This window comes from Equus przewalskii, chromosome 4 (genome assembly GCF_037783145.1).
Source record: "Equus przewalskii isolate Varuska chromosome 4, EquPr2, whole genome shotgun sequence".
Taxonomy (NCBI): Eukaryota; Metazoa; Chordata; class Mammalia; order Perissodactyla; family Equidae; genus Equus; species Equus przewalskii.
This window is the reverse complement of record NC_091834.1, coordinates 61,854,455-61,881,050: the sequence shown is the minus strand read 5'-3', so window position 1 is coordinate 61,881,050 and position 26,596 is coordinate 61,854,455.

Below are 26,596 nucleotides of genomic sequence, written 5' to 3'. Positions count from 1 at the left end.
TAGTGGGTTGTTTTTTTGTTTCAATCCTGTTTTCATTTGCCTTGAAGAAGCTCTTTAGTTTGATGAAGTCCCATTTGTTTATTCTTCCTATTGTTTCCCTTCTCTGAGAAGGCATGGCATCCGAAAAGATCCTTTTAATACTGATGTCAAAGAGTGTACTGCCTACGTTTTCTTCTAGAAGCCTTATGGTTTCAGGTCTCACCTTTAGGTCTTTGATCCATTTTGAGTTTATTTTGGTGAATGGTGAAAAAGAATGGTCTATTTTCATTCTTTTACATGTGGCTTTCCAGTTTTCCCAGCACCATTTGTTGGAAAGACTTTCTTTTCTCCATTGTATGCCCTCAGCTCCTTTGTCAAAGATAAGCTGTCCATAGATGTGTGGTTTTATTTCTGGGCTTTCAATTCTGTTCCATTGATCTGTGCACCTGTTTTTGTACCAGTACCATGCTGTTTTGATTACTGTAGCTTTGTAGTATGTTTTGAAGTTGGGATTGTGATGCCTCCCGTTTTGTTCTTTTTTCTCAGGATTGCTTTAGAAATTCGGGGTCTTTTGTTGCCCCATATGAATTTTAGGGTTCTTTGTTCTAATTCTGTAAAGAATGTCATTGGGATTCTGATTGGGATGGCAGTGAATCTGTAGATTGCTTTAGGTAGAACGGACATTTTGACTATGTTTCTTCTTCCAATCCATGTACATGGAATGTCTTTCCATCTCCTTATGTCGTCATCCAGTTCTCTCAGACAGGCCTTGTAATTTTCATTATGTAGGTCCTTCACTTCCTTAGTTAAATTTACCCCGAGGTATTTTATTCTTTTTGTTGCGATTGTGAATGGTATTGTGTTCTTGAGTTCTTTTTCTGTTGGTTCATTACTGGAGTATAGAAATGCTACTGATTTATGCAAATTGATTTTATACCCTGCAACTTTGCTGTAGTTGTTGATTACTTCTAACAGTTTTCCAGTGGATTCTTTGGGGTTTTCTATATATAAGATCATGTCGTCTGCAAACAGCGAGAGTTTCACTTCTTCCCTCCCTATTTGGATTCCTTTTATTCCTTTTGCTTGCCTGGTTGCTCTGGCCAGGACCTCCAGTACTATGTTAAATAAGAGTGGTGATAGAGGGCATCCTTGTCTCATTCCTGTTTTCAGGGGCATGGCGTTCAGTTTTTGCCCATTGAGTATGATGTTGGCTATGGGTTTGTCATATATGGCCTTTATTATGTTGAGGTAGTTTCCTTCTATGCCCATTTTGTTCAGAGTTTTTATCATAAATGGCTGTTGGATCTTGTCAAATGCCTTCTCTGCATCTATTGAGATGATCATGTGGTTTTTATTCCTCAGTTTGTTGATGTGGTGTATCACGTTGATTGATTTGCGGATGTTGAACCATTCCTGTGTCCCTGGTATGAATCCCACCTGATCATGATGTATGATTCTTTTGATGAATTGCTGAATTCTGGTTGCCAAAATTTTGTTTAGAATTTTTGCATCTATGTTCATCAGTGATATTGGCCTGTAGTTCTCTTTTTTCGTGGTGTCCTTGTCGGGTTTTGGTATCAGCATGATGTTGGCCTCATAGAATGTGTTAGGAAGTGTTCCATCTTCCCTAATTTTTTCGAATAGCTTGAAAAGGATAGGTATGAAATCCTCTCTGAAAGTTTGGTAGAATTCCCCAGGAAAGCCATCTGGTCCTGGGGTTTTATTCTTTGGGATGTTTTTGATTGCTGTTTCAATCTCTTTCCTTGTGATTGGTCTGTTCAAATTGTCTGCCTCTTCTTGAGTGAGCTTTGGGAGATTGTAGGAGTCCAAGAATTTATCCATTTCCTCTAGGTTATCCATTCTGTTGGCATATAGTTTTTTGTAGTATTCTCTTATAATCTGTTGTATTTCTGCAGAGTCTGTTGTTATTTCTCCTCATTCATTTCTGATTTTGTTTATTTGAGCTTTTTCCCTTTTTTTCTTTGTACGTCTGGCTAGTGGTTTGTCAATTTTATTTATCTTCTCAAAAATACAGCTCTTTGTCTCATTGATCCTTTCTACTGCCTTTTTCGTTTCAATAGTATTTATTTCTGCTCTGATTTTTATTATTTCTCTCCTTCTGCTGACTTTGGGCTTCATTTGTTCTTTTTTCTCTAGTTCAGTTAGGTGTGCTTTAAGGTTGCTTATTTGGGATTTTTCTTGTTTGTTAAGATATGCCTGTATTGCGATGAATTTTCCTCTTAATACAGCTTTTGCTGTATCCCATATGAGTTGGTATGGCATGCTATCATTTTCATTTGTTTCCAGGTATTTTTTTATTTCTTCTTTAATTTCTTCAATGATCCATTGCTTGTTCAGTAGTGTGTTGTTTAGTCTCCACATCTTTGTGCCTTTCTCAGCTTTTTTCTTGTAATTAATTTCTAGCCTTATAGCACTATGATCGGAGAAGATGCTTGTTATTATTTCAATTTTTTTAAATTTGTAGAGGCTTGCCTTGTTTCCCAACATATGGTCTATCCTTGAGAATGTTCCATGCACACTTGAGAAGAATGTGTATTCTGCTGTTTTAAGATGAAGTGACCTATATATGTCTATTAAGTCCAATTGTTTTAGTTTTTCATTTAGCTCCACTATTTCCTTGTTGATTTTCTGTCTGGATGATCTGTCCATTGATGTGAGTGGGGTGTTGAGGTCCCCTACTATTATTGTGTTGTTTTTAACATCTTCCTTTAGGTCTGTTAATAGTTGCTTTATGAATCTTGGTGCTCCTGTGTTGGGTGCATAGATATTTATAAGTGTTATTTCTTCTTGATGAAGTGTCCCTTTGATCATTATATATTGTCCCTCTGTGTCTCTCTTTACCTGTCTTATTTTGAAATCCACTTGGTCTGATATAAGAATTGCAACGCCTGCCTTTTTTTCCTTGCTATTTGCTTGAAATATTGTCCTCCACCCCTTCACCCTGAGTCCGTGTTTGTCCTTGGGGCTGAGGTGTGTTTCCTGGAGGCAACAAATTGTTGGATCATGTTCTTTAATCCATTTTGCCACTCTGTGTCTTTTTATTGGAGAGTTCCATCCGTTCACATTGAGAGTGATTATTGATGCATGTGGACTTAATGCTGTTAATCTGTCACTCATTATCTTGTTTTCCTGCGTTTCTTTTCCTGTTTGCTTTAAACTACCCATTTAATACTGCAATTTCTTATGCTGGGTTTCTTAGATTTTTCCTTATTTATGATTTGTGACTCTGTTCTGTACTTTATTTTAGTGTCTACCTTGAAGTTTGTATTTAGAATCTTGTGTATAATATAGTCTATTCTCTAGTGGTCTCTTACTTACTTGACCAATACTGATTTAGACCCTTTGCTCTTCCCCTCCTAAATAATTATTTTCATTTTTCATTCCAACTCATCTTATTAATTTGTAGTTAGAGTGATAAGATTGTCCTTGCTTAGGTAGTTTCCTTACCTTTTCCCTAATGCTATAATTGAATATTTGCTATCCTGTTCTGGTTTTATCCATCAGTCTCCCTAGTCTGTGGATTGTGTCCCCTTTCTCCCTTTTTTCTTTTTTCAGGTATGAGAGCCTTCTTGAGGATTTCTTGTAATGGAGGGCTTTCAGTTACAAATTCCCTTAACTTTTGTTTGTCTGGAAAAGACTTAATTTCTCCCTCATATCTGAAGGAAATTCTTGCTGGATAGAGTATTCTTGGCTGAAGATTTTTATCCTTTAAAGCTTTGAATATGTCACTCCATTCTCTCCTAGCTTGTAGGGTTTCTGTAGAGAAATCTGCTGACAGTCTGATAGGGGCTCCTTTATAGGTTATTCTCTTTTTTTTTTTTCTTACTTCCCTGAGTATTTTTTCCTTATCTTTCCTTTTTGCCAATTTTACTACTATGTGCCTTGGGGTAGCTCTTTTTACATTGACAAATCTAGGAGATCTAAAACCCTCCTCTACACACATTTCTCCGTCGATCCCTAGATTTGGGAAGTTCTCTTCAATAATTTTGTTAAGCATACTTTCTGCTCCATTTTCCTTTTCCATATTCTCGGGAATTCCTATGATCCTTATGTTCTTACTCCTCATTGAATCCATTATCTCTCAGAGATGTTCCTCATTTTTTTTAATTCTTAGTTCTCTTTCTTCCTCTGTCTGGAGCCATTCAGCCTGTCTATCTTCAATTATGTTAATTTGCTCTTCTATGGTGTCTACATGGGCATTCAGGGAATCTGTATTCTGTTTTATCTGGTCCATTGTGTTTTTCATCTCAAGTAATTCTGTTTGATTCTTCTTTATGATTTCAATCTCTTTTGTGAAGTAACTCCAGAACTCGGCTTGTTTCTCTATCTTTCTCTCTACCTCATTGAGTTTTTTGATTAAAGCTGCTCTGAACTCATTATCACTTAGTTTACCTAATTCCAAGTCCTCAGGACTTAATTCTGTGTTTTTATTGTTTTCCTTCTGGTCTGGGGCTTTTATAAATTGCTGGATGGTAGAGGAGTGGTTTTTTCCACATGGTGGTAGAATTCGGTTGCAGTTACAGCCTGTCGCCACTAGATGGGGGGTCGAGAGCCACATGTTATGAGCTCTCCGCCTTGGGGCAAGATGGCTGGGCCCACTGGCTTTGCTGGGGGCGAGGGGCTGTTACTCACACGCGCTGGTCTGGGTTCAGATCACTTCTGTTCTCTGGCCTCCCAAGGCCCTTGATTTATAGGGTCCCCGCGGACGGAAGCTTCCTCCCCCCCCACCCCACCCCCACCCCTCCCACCCCCCTGTCAGCAGGTCTCCACTGAATCAGCGGCAGGAGTCCTGGATGATGCCCCAGTCGCGCGGCCCCTCCCCCGCTCCTTCCCGACCGGCTCCGCAGCGATCGCAGACTCTAGGGGAGGGAGCAATGTTCTCTCCTACCGTTCCAGCACCTCCGAGACTGTAAGTAGGGTTTATGATCTCCGCCTTCTTGGTATTGTAGGTCTCTAACGAGCTGGCATTATGTTTATTCTCTGAAATTCAGTTCTTCCAATCTTTTGTTGTATTTTGGAGGGGAGAGAATCCCGGGTCAGCTCACCCTGCCATTTTGCTCCGCCCCTTCTCTCCCTGGTATTCTCTTCTAATCAGCAATGGCCACCAAAAGAACTGAGGAGGGTCTGGAATCCATGAAAACACTGACTGCAGTGCCATCATTGGGAAAAACAAAACACTGCAGAACCAAGGGGTTCATGTGCTGGCCTGTCCAGAAAATGTCTTAGTTGCCATCCAAGAACATCCCTCATGTTCTTGCCTTGGTCTTTTCCCCCTTACACAACACCATTCTGCCAACTGTTCCCCAGACTTTTTCTCAAGACAAAGCAGTAAGACTATGTGTTTCTCTATCATTAATTACTATTTAATTCACTTGTACATGGCTTCTGTCCATTTTAACATCATGGTCATGAGTCAGGGTTCTAGAACTGGAGGCAACAGGAAGTAGTGTCTACAGAGTTTGGTATTAGCAGCATCTGCTCCCCTGGTCTGACTTCATCTCTGTTCTGAGCTCACATGAAGCTTACCATTTGAAGAATGTAAGCACTCAGCAGGCCCCTTAGCTAGCTCATTCTTCTCAATGTCTTCACAAAATTCATGACTCAGAATATCTTATTTCTGCCAACTAAACCTAATATACTTCCCTCTTCTAATAACATGGATATTTCACTGACTCAAAACTTCTCAGTAATATTCATTAAAATATTTAGATTTTCTAATATTGGCTTTTAGTTAAATTTTGTGTTCTGTGTGTGTGTGTGTGTGTGTGTGTAGGTGTGTAAACTTGGCAATATTGCCTTCATCTCATAAGTAGTAGTATTATCAGTATGTTTACAACATTCCTCATCCACCATCCTTCCCAGTATTACTTATTGCATGCCTACTTGGTGTCAGGCACTGTGCTAGGCAAAAGACTGGTGAAATTTATCCTTTTTCCTCCCAAATGGATGATTCGAGCATATCTCTTAAGAGCATAAAATTAAAAGGACAAACTCAGAGTGAGACTATAGCACATCGCATAGCACATGGCCCTTCATTTCTAAATCTAGTTTGGATACTCAGAGTAAACTTGTTGACAGTCACTAGTAGGTCCTAAATAGATTTCATTTCTTAACCACATAAACTGGAAAATGAATTTTGTAATTTCTTTTTTGTGCTCTTGATTTTATACTTAGATTCCTGATGAAAATATTTGTCTCTAAAGATAATGTATAATTCCTAGGAATCAATTCTGATGGGACCTCCTTTTCCATCCAAGATGCAATAAAAGGAACCAAATTTACACCCCTCCCCCCACCACACACACACACACACACACACAAATACCTGAAACAACTAAATATCTGGTCAAGATATATTAAGCAATGATTCTAGACATTGGACAATAGACAGTGCAGGACAGTGATTGCTGAGAGAGAGAAACAAATGATGTGAGCCTCATGATGGTGTCAGCTAACTGTCCAGAGAGAGTTTCCAGGCCATGGTGCAGGTAAGGGAAAGCTGGGTAGAGGCCAAAAGTTTCAATTTGTTGAGAAGCCATTGCCCATAGTCTGGGGGGAGCCAAGGTGGCTAGAGTGTTTAGGGCAGAGTGGTAGGGAGAGGAGAGGTGCATGGAGAGAGAGCTATGGAAACCTCAGAGGAATCCCTTCAAGTCTTCAGCTGCATGCTGATCAGCACATTTATGCAAAGAAATTGCTCAAGATTGGAGAAAGAACTATCTGAAAGGTTTAAGGTGAATACTCCTCAAGATGAACAAAGGGGTTTGTGTCCTACTACTGTTACTTCCTGGTCATATGATCTTTGGCAAGTTGCTAATGCTCACTGAACCTCAGTTTCTTCACCAACAAAATCACTACATGATACCACTGACACCAGAGAGTTTTTGTGAGAATCAGAAGTAATGTATATTAAACACCTGGCATGCGACCTGGCATATATTAGATGCTCAATAAAAAAAAAAAAGATGTTCCCGTACAATCAACCAATCAATAAAACTCACACAGGGCTTAGAATAATTCATGTTTCTGCCAGCTAGAATAGAAAACCACGTAATTCATGGGGCATTACACAGAGTACTCAGAAGGATGTAGCCTCAGTAGTGGAGGAAAAAAATCGCCCTAGATTAAATGCTGCTCTGGTCCCATGTAACAAAGCTTAAAATCAAGCCTTGAAAGAATAAAATGGTTTCCAAGCCACTTAACTGAATCCCAGAGCAAAGCTCAAGAATATTTATGGAAATGCAAAAATATCTAACACCCACCAAAGTAAAATCGAGGATGTCTAGTATCCAATAAAAAATTACTAGGCAAAGAAGCAGGAAAATATAGCCCATAGTGAGGAGAAAATTAATCAGCAGAAACAGATTCGAAAATGACCCAGATGATAGAATCAGAAAATAACATTAAAATAATTATTATAACTATATTCCATACATAGAGGAAAAGATTGAATATGTTAAGTAGAAACATGTAAGATATAAAGACCCAAATAGAACTTCTAGAGATGAAAATTACAACATCTAAGATGAAAAAAATTGGATAAAATTAATAGCAGTTTAGATAATACAGAAGAAAAGATTAGTAAGCATGAAGACATAATAATAGAAATTATCCAAAATGAAGCATAGAGAGAAAAAGCCTAAGACAAAGGAACAGAGAATCAGTGAATGCAGAACAACTTCAAACATCCTAATATACGTGTAATTGGAGTCTTGGGAGGCTAGGATGAGGAGTCAGAGAAAATATTTGAAGAAATAGGGCTGAACGTTTTCTAAATTCGATGAAAACTGCAAACCTGAAGACCCAAGCTCAACAAACCTCAGGCAAAAGAAACCTGAAGAAAAGTATATCAAGTAACATCATATTCAAATTGCTTAAAACCAACGAAAAAGAGAAATCTAGAGAACAGTCAGTGAAAAATTCACAGAATATCGAGTAAAAATGATAAGAATGACAACAAATTTCTTGTCAGAAACAATGCAAGCCAGAAGTCAACAGAACACTTTTAACATACTGTAAGACAAAACTGTCAATCTGAAATTCTATATCAAGCAGAGAAATCTGTCAATAATGAAGGAAAAATAAAGATTTGCAGTCATGCAAAAGCTGAAAGAAATCATCACTGGCAGATCTCCCCTACAAGAAATGTGAAAGGCAGTCCTTCAGGCAGAAGGAAAATGATCAGCGATACCAGATGGAAACCTGGAGCTACACAGAAGAAGGGAGAGCATCAGAAATGGTAAATATGTGACTAAGAATCAAATAATTTTTATTACTTATAAAATATCTTTAGAAGAGACTTGACTGTTTAAAAGAAAAAGTAAAAACAATGTATCATGGTATTTATAACATACGTACAAGAAAAGTATATGACAAAAATAGCACACAGGCCAGGAGGGAGGATGAATGAATACAATTGTAAAATTCTTAGTCTCTATGTAAAGTAGTAGCATATTGCTTGAAGGTAGTCTGAGATAAGTTAAAGATTCATACGATAAATACTAAAGTAACCACTAAAACAAACAAACAAATAGAGTTATAGTAAATGAGCCGATAAAGGAGATAAAATGGAATCATAAAAAAATCATTAATCAAAAGAAGGCAGAAAAGGTGGAAACATGGAACAAAGAACAGATGGGAGAAATATATTCTATTCTGAGGGAATAATCTGAAATACAAAAGTTAGAAACAAAGGTGTTTATCACGGCGCTATCTACAATATAAAACATTGAAAACAACCTATCCAGTGATGGGGAAATGGTTAGTGAACGACATGATGGAATACTACGCAGACACTAAAACTGATGTTTATGAAGAGCTTGTAGTAATGTGAGAAAATGCTGGTGCAGAATATAAAATTTTATAGTGAGCATTACCCCAACTACAAAAACTATGCTAGGAAAATGGCCAGAAAAAACTAGATGGTATGACAATGGTAATTTTTTTCCACTTTTATTTTTTTTCAATTTTCAATAATAAGCTTATAGTCCTTTCATAATCTGGAAAAAAACCCAGTAATTAAACTTAAATTTTGTCAAGTCCTGTGCTACACTTAATCACATATTATCTCATGACTCCCCACAACAACCTTGCAAAAAAGGAATATTTTCTTATGTTTTCAGATAAGGGAATTGAAGCTCAGAGAGTAGATGTCTTGATTCACTCAGGGAATAAGTGTCAGACTCTTGGCAGTGACTGGTGGCTTCTGCATAGGTTTAATTCTTTCTACGTATTAGAAACCAGGTGTGTCTAATTCCAGACACCGTAGTCTGTGTTTGTCACAGAACTAGTAATAAGAAATGGCGTGTAATTCTCTTTATCTCTGTACATTTGCCTTTCAATTTGGGGATAAAAGATCTGTAGGATTAGCTGATGTAATTCAATCAGATTTTCAAAAAAAATTTTTAAATCTTTCTGCCAAATGGAAGCTGCACTTGTTAAAATAGAAAAAGAACACATCTTCTGAGAAATACAAAAAGCAAAATGGCAACTATAAAAAGTCTTCAAGTTCTTACAGGCATGGTCTTCTCTAAAAAGGACAGATCTTTATTGATTAGGACCACAAATCTTTTGCATGATGGAATTTAAGGCCTGTTAGAAGGTTGATACATTTATTCATAGAACAATGAAAATAAATATCAACTTGCTGTTTGGCAAATCCCTATGCTAGGTAGTTTTATAAAATACCATGTATTAGCATATTGTTACTATTTATACATACTGGCACTCATGTTTACTAACTACATGTATTGTCAATTGTTATCCTCAATCACAGAATAATTTGTTATTTACACCAACATAATTGAAACTGATGCTAAGCACTTCCACTATTTATAAAGGCAGAGAAATCTAGTTTTAATATATCTCAGGTATCAAATTTGAAAGAGTGATCTCTTCCAAGATCAAATAACCTAAAGAAATCTGCACACTATTGAGATATTTATGGCCGACAAGCACAAGGTGTTTATACCATTTACTCTTGAATGTTCTTAATATGTTGAATCCTCTAGCTAAAAAGTCTGATCTGATGCAAAGAGAAAGCAAAATATTGTGTTTTTGTTTTTGTTTTTGAATGCTGGTTGCCTGGAGAGCAAACACAATGCTTCCACTCCTCTGAAAAATCTGAAGCTACAAAGATGATTTTCAAAATTAAGGGCAACTCACAGCTGAAAATTATACCTTTGGGCAAAGGGCCAATTCGGGATGCATTTCACTCTGATTTGGAGCAATGCCAAAGTCCCTCAGTCCCATTTGTTCGGTTTTATAGCTAACAAACAAAAAGGAAATACTGAGAATGTAGCTGAAATGTGGCTATTTGGAAGTCAGTATTTAAGGTCTTGCTAAGACGCGTGTTAACACATAGAGTTGCATGGTGAGAACAAGAATCTCAAACAACTGAGCGGAACATGACTATGCTTACCAGGGAAGCATTGTAGCATCCTTTCCTGTACCAGTCAGCGGGCATTGCAAAAGGAGACATGGGAGGGGCTCGGAAACCCGTGGACAACAGGACCACATTCTGACAGTAGCAGGAAAACCAGGATTTGTTCTAACAGCCTTGGAAGTTGACAAGACCCATTTCTAAAATAAATGCTTGCTATAATTTCACTTGATTACCATACTAAAACTATTGTTTCTTTTCACCTTACACTTACATAACAGCTAAAGATCAAGCTAATTGGACTTGACAGTTTTCACGAATAAAATCCCCAAAATAACCTTATTAATGCCACTACTATTTTTCAGGCTGTAGATAAAGAATACTGGCTTAATTTTTCCTTATGAACCTAAATTAGGGAACAAATTTAGCTTCCTGTATTTTTCAGCTTAAAAAGAGATGTGGGTTATTTTTTTTTTTTGAAATGTTACAACTTTTAAAAGAACTGACTGTAGAAAACATAGACAAAAAGAATAAAAGTTATTCTGAGCTAACCACAGTTAACATTTTAGGGTATTAATATCCTGCCATATATATAAAAGGATATTATACATTCATATATAAATATCCTACCATATATATGCTATTAACATCCTGCCATATATATATATATATATATATATGCATAAGAGGATATTTTTGTGCAAAAGTCGATCATTCTCCATATTTTTGTGCAAAAGTGGATCATGCTGCTCTCCAGTATGTTTTTTTTTTTCTCCTAACCATATATCATGAACAGCTTTCCATAAGACTACTATTTTAAGTGGAGGTAAAGAAAGACTTTGAGTATCCCTTTTTGAACAGGCTTTAAATGGAATGAGAGTAACACCATTTAGTGGAAACAACTTGCTCCTCAGATAGGCTCTAGACATGATTTGTAATACAAGAAATTTAAACGGCTGTTGCTCTTGCAACATATAACATGGTTATTAAAAATCACAGTTTCTGAAATCAGACCTTCAGGCCTGTGGTGGAGACCAGTTCCGCCCAGCTGTGTGACCCTCGGAAAATAACTTAACCTTTCTAAGTTTAGACGTAAGATTTCAGGAGGATTAAGTGAGATAATGCATATTAAGTGCTTAACTCAGAAATGCTATTGACAGCTAACACTTATTTATTCCTCTGTGCTATTTTAAAAATCATCTTATTGGTCCTACCCGCCTCTCACTCCCCAAAATCTCATAGCGATCGTCATTTGGAGTTGCAGTAAATTTGTCCCTTAATTTAAGAGATTTTCCATCTTATAATATTCAGGCTTCCCTAATTGCTTCAAGAAGTCTTTCGTGTACCTCAGAGAAGCAGATTCCATTCAGGTGGTTTTCTCCGCACGTAAGTACTAAACATTTCTTATTAGTGTTTTCCTTGGGTGATCTTTATTTCCACTATTTAAATATGACCGTTTTTCCAATATATTTTCTACTGGCAATTGATGGCATAAAAACATTATTATATTTATTTGTTTTCACTTGTCACATTATTTAAATCGTGTCCAGTAGTTTCCCCTCAAGCTTTTTTACCACAGACAGTTTTGCTACAAGCATTTTCAGCTGCATGACTAGTTGGCCGTAAAGCAATTTTTCCGTAAAAGATCAAAATCACGAAAAATACAAGAGAGACATTAATTAAAAAGGACATAACGAAACACGAAAAAATGAATAACGAACTTAAAAAGACTTTACAGCAAAACACAAAATATTTGAATACACTTAAAATGTGTGTGTGGATTCATGACAATGCCGCACAAATAAGAGATTTTATTTTTTTGTGTGGGTCTTGTCTTCATTCTATGGGAAATGTCGGTTCAACTCTGTGCCCTCCAAAAAGAGGCCCTCAGCCTTTCTCCCTCCTCCCATGTAGTGTGTTTCAAAGCAAGAAACCAGCTCTTGGGGCAAACCGTCGTTGTCTGTCAGCTGCATGAAGCCATCAATAAGAACAGCTAAGTGGAAGAAATGCTGGCTGTTTTAAGATTCCCACCAAGCCTACTGTTGCTGCGCAGACCATTATGAGGGCTGGCTAAGATTTATGTCATATAAAAATGGGAGTAACTTCGAGAACTTCGTCAATGGAGAGATGAAACCAAACTGGCAAAAAAAAAAAAAAAAAAAAAAACCACCAAGCAGTTATTTTTTTTATCTTTTAGGGCAAAATAGCCTTAAGGCCAATTACTTATGATGCCAAAATGCTTGCGGCAAAGATGTTTACTGTGAAACTACCTAGAACCTATGTAAATATATTAGTTCAGAATGATCTCATTAATTCTCTTGGTAGAAGCTCACATCATCTATAAATAATGATTATTCTATATCCTCCCTATAATAATTTTATTTATTTCTGTTCATATCTATTGCATTGGCTAAACTTCACCAAACAAGCTTGATAATACTAGAGATAGGAATTTTTGTCTTATTCTTGATTTTAAACATTCTTTTAAGGAGTAAAAGAAGTTTGCCACTATTTCTGGCTTTCTAGGAATTTCGTTTCAGTGATGTTAAATATTTTTAAATGCTTATATAAAGCATCTATTGTGATGATTTTACATTGATTCCTTTCTGATCTGCGGATTTGATGAATTAATAGTGCAACACTAAGCTATTCCTTCTGGAATAAGGCCTATCTAACTATGGTGTATCATTATTTTAACAGACTGCTCTGCTCAGTTTGGAAACATTTTTACAATTGCCTGCATTGATGTTAACAAGTGTAATCATTCTATAGTTTTCATTTTCCGTCTATCTATATCAGGTTTTGATATTAATGTTATGTTAGTTTCTGAAAATGATTTAGGAAATTTTCCATCATTTCATTTGACCTGGAATAGATGAATGATTTGGGAACAGCGTATTCTTCAAAGGCTAGATACGCTATGTGGATTGTGACGTTTTTAACGTAGATGTTCACCTCGTTGACTTTCTAATCATTTTGTGATTATTCGTTCAAGTTTCCTCCTCCTTCTACTTCTCCTTTTCCTCTTCATCAGGTTTAAACTTTGTCATATATTTATTTTACTTTTATTTGTAGCTTTAAAACATTTTTATTTATTTTCTCTACTATTCCTTGTTTTCTGTTTTATAATATTCTGCTTTAATCTTTATTAATTCCTTCCTTCCAGCTTTTCTTGTCTTTTAAAAACTGCTTAAGTTCTATACTTAGTGCATTATTTTCAGTCTTTTCTTTCCTTCAAATCGTTGCTTATTGCATCCGAACACCTTCCTTCTGGGTTCATTTTTCTTCTGCTGAAATGCAATCCAGTAGCCATCCTTTAAATGAGGGTCCGTGGATAGAGCATGCACTTGGGCTCTCAGTGGCCGAAAATGTCTTTATTCTCCCTCACTTTGTGTGATCGCAGTTTAGATAAGTGGAAAATTCTAGGTCAATAGTTATTTTCCCACAGCACTATGAAGGGGTTGTTCATTGTCCTATGACATCCATTGTTGCTGACGAGAAGACTGCAATAAATCTGTTGGTCATTTCTTTACAGACTGTCTTTTATCACTGGTAGCTTTTAAAATTTTCTCATTTCCCTAGATTTGTACAGCTTTACTGTGATGAGGATAAGAGAGAATTTGTTTTTATTTATCCTATTCCAGATCCTGTATGTTTCTTCACTCTGAGAGCTCATGCCTTCCAATTATGGAAAATTATTAGACATAATTTATTTCAACATTATTCTATCCTATATTCTAGAATCTTGCTGTGTGGGACTGCTATTATAAAACTTGAACGCCTTCATTTCTCCATAGATCTTACCTTCTCCTTTATCTTTTGGTCTTTTGTTTCCTTTCTGGGATCTATTCTGATTTGTTTCCTCAGATACATATTTAATTTTACTAACTCCACTTTCAACTGTATGTAAGCTCCTTTTGAATCTAGCTATTGAATATTTTAAAATTCTTTTTCAATGGCGATATTTTTTGTCTCTAGAATTTCCATCTGTTTCTTATTCAAACTTATCTGTTCTGTTTTTCATAGAATCTAAATCTTGCCTGCAGATTCCATTATCCTTTGAGCATGTTTTTTTTTCCTGAGGAAGATTTGCCCTGAGCTAACATCCATTGCCAATCTTTCTCCTTTTGTTTGAGGAAGAGTTGCCCTGAGCTAACATCTGTGCCAGTCTTCCTCTATTTTGTATGTGGGTCATGGCCACAGCATGGCCACCTACGAGTTGTATAGGTCCATGCCCAGGAACCGAACCTGAGCCACTGAAATGGAGGATGCCAAACTTAACCACTAGGCCATAGGGCCAGCCCCACTCTTTGAATATTTTTTAAATATTTATTTTAAAACCTCTTTCTAGTTGATATATTATCTTCAGTTTCTAAAGTGTAATTTCTTCTCTTTAATATCACTGCTGTCTAGCATGGATTGTGTATGGCATTGGAAACTAAGAAATCCCTTTGAGCACTCTTAGAAAAGAGAAGTATTGAATTTGGTGTAGGTATCCTTAGGTTTTTCCATATCAGGCCTGTTAAAGAACAGCATAAACTCCTAGAACTGTGGCTCTCAGCCCACAGACCCTATAATTCATAAGGAGTCTATGAATCTATAACCATTGAGCATTGTTGTCCACTGAATAAACAATGTAAGTTTATTTCCATATGCATTTGTTTAATTTCTGCCTCTCCGGGTGACAAGAAGCTCTATGGGTGACAAGAACATTGTTTATGAAGTTATTCATGATATTGTTTACACTTAATCAATATCACTAATTGAATAACCAGTGGACGAATTGATTAAGTGCATTTAAAAATAACGTTATTTAATAATAATACTATTAATTTAAAAATATCAGCTGAGAAACTCCAAGAGGTACATAAAATTAGCAGTTTATGGCCAGGCTACCTAAAGCCCTCTCTAAGACCTATAAATTTCTGAGCAGCTCACATTTTTTAGTCCTCTTCTGCATCCTTACTGTCTGAGATGTTTACCACTTTGACCCAACATGAAATTTATCTCCTTCGGTAGTGTTCACAACAAAAATTCACTCACATGATGCATTTATGAGTTTACTAAACTTTATTGAAATTTGTGGATGGGTGGAGAAGGTCAAGAGAGGGGGTCATTCCAGGGACCAAATCCTTCTTCCCATTTGCTAGCCCTCTCCTCTCGTCCTCTTCTCGCTCTCCTGTCCCACATTCCTCTTCCTTTTTATCCTCTTGTACTGCCTTCCAGAACTCCAAACTTCCTTCTCTGTGTTATGGAGAGCAGTGTCCCCCTCACCAGCCAGCACTCCTGTCCTCCACACTCCCACCATTGACCCCTCATAATCATCAGGCTATTTTCCCAAAGAGAATTCCTTCCCTAGAAATAATCCTCGTGCTAATGCTAATTTTTCCTAGCCTAACTCTAAAATGTCTCTAAAATGTAAGATAAACTGTCTCGGTCTTGTTATATTTATTCAGCTATTAATATGACTAAAGAAAAGAAATTAATTTTAAAGTGTTAACTCAAACTCATAGCAAATTTTTATCATTATATATTTTCTCAAGCAACAAATATTAAAAATTGACAACCAATATTGTGCAAGCACATCTTTAGTAGTCGTTAGTGCCATTTACCCAATATTTCCAGTTCTCTCCTCCTTCTGAGCCCAGGCAAGTGTTGTGCTTCTTGGCCCCCTTGTAGTTGGGTGGCATCCTATGACTAGTTCTGGTGAATGAGCTCTGCTCTTTCCTCTGACTCTGTGATCAGAGATGGTTGTCCGTCAGCTGCTCCATCAGCCTGGCCACCAGACAGCCCACAATGATCAGAGGCCCCCATTGACTGAGGACAAATAGTCATGTGATCCAATAGAAAGCTGGTAGTTTTAAGTTGCTGACATTTTGGAGTTATTTGCTGTGACCACACAGCATAGCTATCTTGACTGGGAACTTCTCATATTTGAAAAGGTGGTGAGTCATTTTCTGAGCAGCTCACAGCCATCATGCTGCCTGGAGTCCTAAGACAGCGAATGATCCAGAGCATATCCAGCCTTCTTGAGTCCACGCTAGTCCCATTCAACAAACATTACTATAAACTCCAAGAGAATGGAAGGTCTTACATTTTGCTTGGATCCTCCACACCACCCTTAGTGAATATTACAGTGGCCAGTGTATAAACAGATCCTAAAATTTTAATTGGCTTATTTATAACTTTTATTTCCATAAAAGCTTTGAAGTATTATATAACCAAAATCATTGATAAAAAAGTAAATAAAATAGAAATATAAAATTAGGATTATAGAAAGAAAGGAGACTGCAAATATATTGATAAACATAAATTCACAAACCCTAAATTCAACTCGGTAATTCTAATTTAGCAGCCATGATGAAAAGAGAAATGGAACATTCCATATAACTCTTCTTATTGAAAAGTAGGCAGCATTCCAGGATTTTAGAGGGAGGTGCAGGGGACTGTGGAGGGATAGAAAAGCATCTCATAAATTAGAAAAGGAAATAAGTTTAAAGCAGAGGGAGCTCCACTTCTAATTTTTGACCTGCAGAGTGAAACACACGCACGATGGATAGATTCTACCTGGTTGCCAAGTTCAAATGCTAGGATCCTTTGAGAAAGCCACTACTAGCCACTGACCATATAAAAAAATTTTAATTTGATTTAAATGTCTAATTTTTATATGTCAAAATTGGATCCCATTCTTCTTTTTCCTTATCTAATACTAAACTGACAAAGCAAATCATGAAACCTTTATGCTAATGACAGCTGAGCATTAAAAAAAAAAATAAAGCTCTGATCACAGGGGATTGTTATTTCCCTGGCACGAACTACAAGGAGAATTGCTATAAAACTGCAGTGCATAGCTTGTTGTCAGTATGTGTGTATGTATGTGTGTGTGTGTGCTGTGTTTTAATGAAGCTGGTTCAGCTACAAACAATACCAGAAGACAATTTAAACACATTTTTAGGTAACACCTCTATTGTTTTGAACAACATAGAAGCTAGAAACACTATAAGCAATGAGTATGAAAAGAGAAAAAAAATTAAAATCTTGTAAAGCAATGAGCAAAATAGATGGAATAGTATAACCTATTGACTATAGAGAAGTATTAAATTAAAAGCACAGAGGTGCAGCTCTTCACCACTCATTATTCAACAAATATTTACCAAGGGCTTGCTCCATACCAAGCACAGTTCTAGACTCTGATGATATGACAGTGGACAACAGGGATGAAAATCCCTGCCCTTGTGGAATTTACATTCTAGGAGGTGGGGAGTGACACAGAAAATAAATAAATCATAAGATGTATCAGAAAGTGAGAAGTGCCATGGAGGAAACAAAAGCAGAGAAGGGGGATAGGGAGTAAGGGGGGTGCAATTTGTCCCCAGCATCCTGAGCAGTCCCCGTCACACAGAGGGGTGCAATATGTGTTTGGAAGGCAGTATTTAAGAGCTCAGTGCCTTACTCACAAGCATGGATTTAGCGTTTGACACTTTAGAGGCTTACCATGTCCTGATCATTTGTGTTAACACCTTTGGGGTGCATAAAGAAGACAAGAATCCTAACTTGGAATAAAGTTTTGATATATTTGTATCAGTTTCCCAGAAGAGAGGACTTACAGAAGTTAAGAGGTGATTGAGTAGCAAAGAATTTGGTTTTGTTTGTTTTTCTCTGCTTTTTTCAGCTGTGGGGGAGGCGGAAATTTTCCTCTACCCCTTCTAGGTTCTTCTGTCTGGCCTAAGAATTAAACGGACACGAGGCACAGTAACAGGAGAAAGTCAAATTTAATTTCATATGTATGGGAACCCGACATACATGAGAGAATCGGAGACCCCACATATATGAGAAGTTCAGAGACAAAAAGGTAAAATGAGGCATATATGCCACCTTGAGGTAAGAAATGGGATAGGGGCCTGAGGCTTCAGAGGGGAGGAGAGTAAGTCACAGGATGATAAGAAGAGCAGACGTTCAGTTATTAGAGGTTTGCCCTGCCATTCAGATAGGTCATAAAAATTTATTTCTGGTAGTAGCTCTTATTATGGGCAAGGCCCCAAATTTAAATTCTTTAAGGGAGAGGTAAAAGTTTCTCTTGAGCCCATAGGGTCTTGATTGCCTTTAGCTCAAAATAGTCCACGTGCCAAAGTAGCACCCCTTGGGGAGGCCTGTTCTGAGCTGCTCCCCAGTCACAGGAATACAGTGCACTCTGTTGCTTTTGCCTTCCTGGGATCCTTTTACCCAACTTCTAGTATCAGCACCTTGATTTTTCTTTGAAGAACTCCCCTTCCCTGTTCCTGGTCCATGTGGCTTGAGTAGGCATATCCCACCCCAAACTCCAAGAGGAGACAAGTGACTGAGGCCTGGCCAATTACCATATTCCAACTCCTCAGCTGGAGTATTTGGTTCAGAGGTGATGCTCAGTAGAACCCAGGAGAGCCCTGAAATTCTTCCAGTGCTAAAGGGAAAGAGGCGAGTCATCATCCCTGGATGTTTTAACCTGGCAATCTGTAAGCTTTGGGTTGCCAGGGGCCATGATGAGGGAGGAGTCTGCTGGAGAATGAAGCAAACAGGGAGGCAAGCAGAGCTGAGAGGCAGAAAGAGGGTCCTGATGACCTTGTACGAGCATGCAATCTACCTATAAACAACAAGATTTCTTTGATTTCAGTGAGCCAATAAGTTCTCTTTATTTTTTAAATAACTTTCCCATCAGTTTATTTATTAGTGCATTTGTTCATAAAATATTTTTTAAGTACCTAACAAATATGCAAGGCATTGTTTTAAGTGTTGGCGATATAGCAGTGAACCAAAGTCCTACCCTCATAAAAGTGATATTAGTGAACAGATAACAAACAAATATATCAGTAAACATTTAACATAGTGCCAAGAATCAAGATCCATACAGAGGAATCAGGCAGGGTAATGGGGTAATAAGTGTTTGGGAGATGTTTAGAAAGGGCATTAGGGAAGACCTCTCTGAGCAGAGACCTAAAGAAATGAGGGGTAAAAATTGAGGGAAGATAATTTTAGGCAGAGAGACAAGGAGTTCAAACTAAGAAGGAAAAGTGCTTTGTATATCTGAGGAGGAACAAGGAGGTCAATGTGGAGTGGATGACACAGGGAATGACAATCTTTCTTTCAGTGACTCTCTGACCCACCATTTAGTCAACTTTCATCATACGTAAAACCAGTTCGTGCTATTAAAAATATAGATAGAACTTACGCAAAGACAGGACAAAACTGAACCATCCATGAAATACATAAAACTTTCTTTGACTTTAGTTTCATGACTAAATCCTGCAAGAAGGGCCCTTCATCTGGTTTTGCCCACAAGGCCAGAGAGTTCTGATGAGGCCACTTCGAGCCCAGCCATTTTGACACCACTGTTTGATTATTTAACCACTGCCAGGTTTTGCTGCTCGCTTATCTTACTGCTTCCAATTTTACAAAAACTTTGATTTTTCAGCCAATTTGTATATTCGTCATTTTGTTTCCTGGCCTTTGTCAGAGTTACCTGTAAAATGTAAGAAGGGGTAATGTATTCAGATAAGGGAAAGAGTCTTTCCCTCTGTTTGGCAGAGGCTTGCTTGGATTTTTTGAGGAAAGGCATGCACATGGAGATCGGTGCTTGGTGAAAATTAAAGAGTAGTGATTAGAGTAAAGAAGATACAACCAAGAATTTTTTGGCAAGAGGAGAAAATACCCAATGTTTTCATGTTAACCTCACACCTTTCTCCCTAAAAGGCAAATTATAAAATTTTCAGCTGTTAACTGTTCCTGTTGAGTTCCTACAACCACCAAGAATACAACACCACAGAGCACCAAGCCATGTGTGTGACAGTCCTCCCTCTATTAACAGTGCCACATACAACTTGCTCTTTGCATTTTAATTAGTAGCCACATCCTGCTTAGTTGTTTAAGAAACGTACATTTTTTAAAATTTATTTTATGAGAACAAAGCTGGAGGTATCACACTCCCCAATTTCAAATTATACTACAAAGCCATAGTAACCAAAACAGCATGGTACTGGCACAAAAACAGACACACAGATCAATGGAACAAAATTGAGAGCCCAGAAGTAAACCCACACGTTTATGGACAGCTAATACTCGACAAGAAAGCCAAGAGCATACGATGGAGAAAGGAGAGTCTCTTCAATAAATGGTGCTGGGAAAACTAGACAGCCACATGCAAAAGAATGAAAGTAGACCATTCCCTTATACCATGCACAAAAATCAACTCAAAATGGATTAAAGACTTGAATGTAAGACCCAAAACCATGAGACTTCTAGAAGAAAACATAGGCAGTATGCTCTATGACATTGGTCTGAGCAGCATATTTTCAAGTCCCATGTCCGACTGGGCAAGGGAAACAAAAGAAAAAATGAACAAATGGGACTACATCAAACTAAAAAGCTTCTGCACAGCAAAGGAAACCATCAACAAAAAGAAAAGACAACCTAACAATTGGGAGAAGATATTTGCAACCCATATATCAGATAAGGGGTTAATATCCAAAATATACAAAGAACAAATATAGCTCAACAACAAAAAAACCAACAATCCAATTAGAAAATGGGCAAAAGATCTGAACAGAGATTTCTCCAAAGAAGATATACAGATGGCCAACAGGCATATGAAAAGATGCTCAACATCATTAGCTATCAGGGAAATGCAAATCAAAACTACAATGAGGTATCACCTCACTCTGGTCAGAATGACTATAATTAACAAGACAGGAAACAACAAATGTTGGAGAGGGTGTGGAGAGAAGGGAACCCTTGTTCACTGCTGGTGGCAGTGCAAACTGGTGCAGCCACTATGGAAAGCAGTTTGGAGTATCCTCAGAAAATTAAGGATAGATCTACCATATGATCCAGCTATTCCACTGCTGGGTATTTATCCAAAGAACTTGAAAACATAAAGGGATAAAGATACTTGCACCCGTATGTTCATTGCAGCATTATACACAATATCCAAGACTTGGAAGCAACCTAGGTGCCCATCAAGGGACGAATGGATAAAGAAGATGTGGTATTTATACACGATGGACTACTACTCAGCCATAAGAAATGACGAAATCCGGCCATTTGTGACAACATGGATGGACCTTGAGGGTATTATGCTGAGTGAAATAAGTCAGAGGGAGAAAGTCAAATACCATATGATCTCACTCATAAGTAGAAGATAAAAATGACAAGAAAAACCCAAAACACATAGCATTGGAGATTGGACTGGTGGTTACCATTGGGGAAGGGGGGAGAGGGGAGGGCAAAAGGGGTGATTAGGGTCACATGTGAGGGGATGCACTATAATTAGTGTTCAGGTGGTGAACATGATGTAATGTATACAGAATTTGAAAAATGATGTACATCCGAAAAAAATAAAAATAAAATAAAATAAAAAAATTTATTTTATGAATTGAGCTTAAGTATACAGAGGAGTTGATTAAGCAGATAAAATGCCTTCCTCAAAATGGTGGAGTCAAAATGTTGAAATCAAAAATTGAAATCTAAATGCCATGCATTTCTTTGAGCACCAGAATTTTTATTCTGATATTGTAGACTCATTCCAAGAATTAGTCTATCAGTAAAAGTGTTGCAGATATAAATAGCTTATTCTTCAAGCAAATAAGTTTGGAAGACCTTGGGTCAAATCAAAGTTAAATGGACCACACTCAACGGCGAAAGACTGAAAACCTTTCCCCTAAGATCAGGAGCAAGACAAGAAGGCCTGCTTTCACTGCTGCTATTCAGCATTGTACTGGAAGTTCTAACCAGAGCTATTAGAAGAATAAAAGAAACAAAAGGCATCCAAATTGAAAAGGAAGAGATAATACTATCTCTATTCACAGGTGAAATGATCCCATATGTAAAAAATCCCAAAGAATCCACATGAAAGCTAGCTACTATGGCTAATAAACAAATTCAGGGTATAAGATCAATACACAAAAATCAGTTGTGGTTCTATAAACCAGCAATAAACAATTTCAAAAAGAGATTAGGAAAGCAATTCTGTTAATAATACCAACTAAAATAATTAAATACTTAGGAATGAATCTAATCAAGGAAGTGAAAGACTTGTATGCTGAAAACTACAAAACATTGCTAAAAGAAAATAAAGAAAACATAAGTAAATGGAAAGACATCTTGTATTCATGGATAAGAAGAGTTAACATTGTTAAGAGTTCTCTAATACCCAAAATGATTCACAGATTCAGTGGAATCGTTATCAAAATTCCAATAGCCTTTTTTTTGCAGAAATGGAAAAGTTAATTCTCAAATTCATATGAGATTGCAAGGGACCCCAAATAGCCAAAACAATCTGAAAGAAAAGAATAAATTTGGAGGACTCACCCTTCTTGGCTTCGAAGCTTACTACAAAACTACAGTAATTAAAACAGTATGGGGCACTAGCATACAACAAACATATAGACCAATAAGATAGAATAGAGAGCCCAGAAATAAACTTTCACATATACAGTCAATTGATTTTTGATAGGGTGCCAAGATCATTCAATGGGTAAAGAACAATCTTTTCAACAAATGGTGCTGAGAAAACTGGATATCCATAAGCAAAATGTGGATCAACATGTATATATATCTACCATATACAAAAATTAACTCAAAATCTATCAAAGAGCTTAACCAAAGAGCTAAAACTATAAAGCTCTTAGAAGAAAACGTTGGGGAATTCTTCATAACATTGAATTTGGTAACAACTTCATGGATTTGATACCAAAAGCACAGGTAACAGAAGAGCATACAGATAAATTAGACTTCATCAAAATTAGGAAATTTTATGCATCAAAAGAGACTATGAAGATAGTGAAAAGACAACCTACTGGATGGGAAAAAATATTTATGACTCATATATCTGATAAGTGACTAATATCCAGTATATATAAAGAACTCCTACAACTCAATGACAACAAAAACAACCCAATTAAAAAATGAGTGAAGGACTTGAAATAGACATTTCCCCAAAGAAAATATACAAACGTCCAACAAGCACATGAAAAGATGTTTAACATCACTAATTGCTATGGTATAAATGTTTGTGTCCTCCTAAACTTTACATGTTGAGATCCTAATGCTCAATGTGATGGTACAAGGAGGCGGAGCCTTTAGGAGGTGCTTAGGCCGTGAGAGTGGAAGCCTCATAAATGAGATTAGTGATCTCATAAAAGAGATCCCACAGAGCTGCCTAGCCCCTTCCACCACGTAAGGACACAAAGAGAAGTCTGCAATCTAGAAGAAGATGCTCACCTAACCATGCTGGCATCCTGATGTCACACTTCCAGCCTCCAGAACTGTGAGATAAATTTTTGTTGTTTGTAATCACCCAGTCTATGGTATTTTGTTTTAGCAACCTGAATGGACTAAGACACTAGTCATTAGGGAAATGCAAATCAAAACAAAACACAGTAAGATAGTGCTTCATACCTGATTATAGGGTGGCTACAAAGAAAAAAGAAAAAAGAAAAATTACAAATGTTGGTAAGGTTGTGGAGAATTGGAACCCTTATACATTGCTGGTAGGAAAGTAAAATGGTGCAGCCACTGTGGAAAACAGTTTGATGGTTTCTCAAAAGGTTAAACATAAAACTACCATAAGACCCACCAATTCCACTCCTAGGTATATATATGAAATAAATGAAAGCAAACATGATAACTGACTTGTACATTGATGTTCATAGCGTTATTCACAATAGCCAAAAGGTGGAAACAACCCAAGTGTCCCAAGAGATGAAGGGATAAATAATATGTGGTGTATACATACAATGGAATATTATTCATCCGTAAAATGGAATGAAATTTTGATATATGCTACAATACGGATGGACCTTGAAAACATTATGTTTAGTGAAATAAACCAGACACTGAAGGATAAATATTGTATGATTCCATTTATATAAGGCTCTCAGACTAGATACATTCATAGAGACAGGAAGAAGAATAGAGGTTATCAGGGGCTGGGAGGAGCTAGGAAGGAGGGAGTTATTGTTTAACAGGCACAGAGCTTTTGCTGGAGATGATGAAAAGTTTTGGGTATAGATAATGGTGATGGTTACACAACTTCATGTGTGTATTTAATGCCACTGAATTGTACACTTATGATTGGCTGAAGTGATAAGTATATGTTGTATATATCTTACCACAATCAAAAAGTTAAATGGGGCCAGCCGGGTGGCATAGTGCTTAAGTTCACACACTCTGCTTAGGCGGGCTGGGGTTCGTGGGTTCAGATCCCAGGTGCGGACATTCACACCACTCATCAAGCCATGCTTGTGTGGCACCGTCCAACATACAAAGTAGAGGAAGATTGGCACAGACGTTAGTTCAGTGATAATCTTCCTCAAGCAAAAAGAGGAATATTGGCAACAAATGTTAGCTCAGGGCCAATCTTCCTCATCAAAAAAAAAAAAATGTTAAATGTCTTTATTTTATCATAGGCCCTTATATGAATTTTGAATTGCCAAAAGGGGAAATACAAGATACAGTAGCCCCCAGTTATCTACAGGTGATATGTTCCAAGACACTGGATGCCTGAAATGGTGATAGTACTGAATCCTATATACACTATGCTTTTTCCTATACATACATACCTATGATAAAGTTTAACTTATAAATTAGGCACAATAAGAGATTAATAACAATAACTAATAATAAAATAGAACAGTTATAACAATATACTGTAATACAAGTTATGTGGATGCATTCTCTCTCTCTCAAAATATCTTATTGTACTGTCCTCACCTTTCTTTTGATGACGTGAGAAGATACAATGCCCATGTGATGAGATGAGGTGAGGTGATGACATACGCCTTGTGACATAGTGTTAAGCTACTATTGACCTTCTGACGATATGTGAGAAGAAGGATCATCAAACCATGAGGATGTCAATGGTTGGATGTCAGGAGCAAACAATGTGATGGTTACTTGAACACGAGCACTGCAATACCGCCATAGTCTATCTGATAACTGAGACAGCTACTAAGTGACTAGTGGGAGGGTGGCATAAACAGTGTGGATATGCTGGATAAAGGGATGATTCATGTCCCAGGCAGGACAGCGTGAAATTTTATCCCACTGCTCAGAACAGCATGGAATTTAAAACTTAGGAATTGTTTATTTCTGTAATTTCACATTTAATATTTTCAGACCTTGGTTGACTGCAGGTAACAAACTGTGGAAAGTGAAGCCGAGATAAGGTGGGACCACTGTACAGCATCTTTCTTGCAGAAAATTTCATGTGAATTTAGCGGAACATCTTCAGGGAAATGTTGTTCATCTATAACGAATCTATAAAGCAGCTAACTTGAGACTTTAATCATATGAAGATGTTCGGTCTCTCCAACAATAAGAGTGCTGCAAATTAAAACTATAATGAGATACTTTATTTCCATGAGATATCATTATTTTTAGCTATTGGATTGGTAAATACCAAAATTAAGATAACATACTATGTTGTTAGGCTATGGGAAAATAGGTATGCTCATAAAGGGTTTGGAATTTAAATTAGTGTAAGTTCTATGGAGGATAATATGGGAAAGTATATCAAAATACAAATGCACCTTCCTTTTGACCAAGCAATTCCATTCCAGGAACTTATATAACACATGCATTTGTACATGCGTGGAGTAATATATATATAAAGTTATTCGAGGCTTTATGGTTTGTAATAACAAGTATTGGAAGCAACCTAAGTATCCATAAGTAAGAACTATATAAAGAAATTTTAGAATATGCATACAATGCTGGAAAAAAAGAAAATGAAAAAATGGCATTCCACGTTTGGTAATTGGGAATTAATTTATAGCAGAACAAATCTCCCACTAAGAAGAACTAGAATAACTGGATTAAAAAGAAATTTGAAGGCAACAGAGAGCTACCAAGGTGGCCAGGACTTGAAAAACCAAAATCTTGGAGAGAAGAGAAACTGAGATGACTCAAGTCCTTTGCCGTTCTGCAAGGGGTTCAGCAAAAGCAGCTGGGAAACCAAGCAAAAAGAGGCTACTAAGAAACAGAGAAACTCAGGAAAGATTTCAACAATCTCAATATCTAGTGAGGAAAAAATTGGAGTTCAAGGCTGCTAAAATATCCTGGGGCTAGGGGCTAGGAGAAAGGAAGCAGAGATAAGTGAGACATACAGTGTGCATCTTTCCCCTGGGCCAAGAGAAGCCTACTGGAAAGTGACAGCCAAGAAGCTTAGAGCTTTTGGCTGTTTGATGA